This window comes from Schistocerca piceifrons, chromosome 1 (genome assembly GCF_021461385.2).
Source record: "Schistocerca piceifrons isolate TAMUIC-IGC-003096 chromosome 1, iqSchPice1.1, whole genome shotgun sequence".
Taxonomy (NCBI): Eukaryota; Metazoa; Arthropoda; class Insecta; order Orthoptera; family Acrididae; genus Schistocerca; species Schistocerca piceifrons.
The window spans coordinates 708,595,281-708,597,100 of NC_060138.1; the positions used below are offsets into that span (position 1 = coordinate 708,595,281).

At 52.2% G+C, this 1,820-nt stretch overlaps 1 non-coding gene across 1 annotated transcript; it reads right to left on the reverse strand.

Moving 5' to 3' along the window:
• Positions 1–877: 877 nt before the first annotated feature.
• Trnas-cga lies at positions 878–952 on the reverse strand. The gene has a single exon. It is a non-coding gene; the product is annotated as a tRNA-Ser (tRNA).
• Between the last annotated feature and the right edge of the window lie 868 nt (positions 953–1,820).

Genomic DNA, 1,820 nt, shown 5'->3' on the forward strand with positions numbered 1-1,820 from the left:
ACCTTTGCCTTTCGCGGGGAAGTGCTCTACCAACTGAGCTACCGAAGCACGACTCACGCCCGGTACTCACAGCTTTACTTCTGCCAGTACCTCGTCTCCTACCTTCCAAACTTTACAGAAGCTCTCCTGCGAACCTTGCAGAACTAGCACTCCTGAAAGAAAGGATATTGCGGAGACATGGCTTAGCCACAGCCTGGGGGATGTTTCCAGAATGAGATTTTCACTCTGCAGCGGAGTGTGCGCTGATATGAAACTTCCTGGCAGATTAAAACTGTGTGCCCGACCGAGACTCGAACTCGGGACCTTTGCCTTTCGCGGGCAAGTGCTCTGCCAACTGAGCTACCGAAGCACGACTCACGCCCGGTACTCACAGCTTTACTTCTGCCAGTACCTCGTCTCCTACCTTCCAAACTTTACAGAAGCTCTCCTGCGAACCTTGCAGAACTAGCACTCCTGAAAGAAAGGATATTGCGGAGACATGGCTTAGCCACAGCCTGGGGGATGTTTCCAGAATGAGATTTTCACTCTGCAGCGGAGTGTGCGCTGATATGAAACTTCCTGGCAGATTAAAACTGTGTGCCCGACCGAGACTCGAACTCGGGACCTTTGCCTTTCGCGGGCAAGTGCTCTACCAACTGAGCTACCGAAGCACGACTCACGCCCGGTACTCACAGCTTTACTTCTGCCAGTACCTCGTCTCCTACCTTCCAAACTTTATAGAAGCTCTCCTGCGAACCTTGCAGAACTAGCACTCCTGAAAGAAAGGATATTGCGGAGACATGGCTTAGCCACAGCCTGGGGGATGTTTCCAGAATGAGATTTTCACTCTGCAGCGGAGTGTGCGCTGATATGAAACTTCCTGGCAGATTAAAACTGTGTGCCCGACCGAGACTCGAACTCGGGACCTTTGCCTTTCGCGGGCAAGTGCTCTACCAACTGAGCTATCGAAGCACGACTCACACCCGGTACTCACAGCTTTACTTCTGCCAGTACCTCGTCTCCTACCTTCCAAACTTTACAGAAGCTCTCCGCAATATCCTTTCTTTCAGGAGTGCTAGTTCTGCAAGGTTCGCAGGAGAGCTTCTGTAAAGTTTGGAAGGTAGGAGACGAGGTACTGGCAGAAGTAAAGCTGTGAGTACCGGGCGTGAGTCGTGCTTCGGTAGCTCAGTTGGTAGAGCACTTGCCCGCGAAAGGCAAAGGTCCCGAGTTCGAGTCTCGGTCGGGCACACAGTTTTAATCTGCCAGGAAGTTTCATATCAGCGCACACTCCGCTGCAGAGTGAAAATCTCATTCTGGAAACATCCCCCAGGCTGTGGCTAAGCCATGTCTCCGCAATATCCTTTCTTTCAGGAGTGCTAGTTCTGCAAGGTTCGCAGGAGAGCTTCTGTAAAGTTTGGAAGGTAGGAGACGAGGTACTGGCAGAAGTAAAGCTGTGAGTACCGGGCGTGAGTCGTGCTGCGGTAGCTCAGTTGGTAGAGCACTTGCCCGCGAAAGACAAAGGTCCCGAGTTCGAGTCTCGGTCGGGCACACAGTTTTAATCTGCCAGGAAGTTTCATATCAGCGCACACTCCGCTGCAGAGTGAAAATCTCATTCTGGAAACATCCCCCAGGCTGTGGCTAAGCCATGTCTCCGCAATATCCTTTCTTTCAGGAGTGCTAGTTCTGCAAGGTTCGCAGGAGAGCTTCTGTAAAGTTTGGAAGGTAGGAGACGAGGTACTGGCAGAAGTAAAGCTGTGAGTAGCGGGCGTGAGTCGTGCTTCGGTAGCTCAGTTGGTAGAGCACTTGCCCGCGAAAGGCAAAGGTCCCGAGTTCGAGTCTCG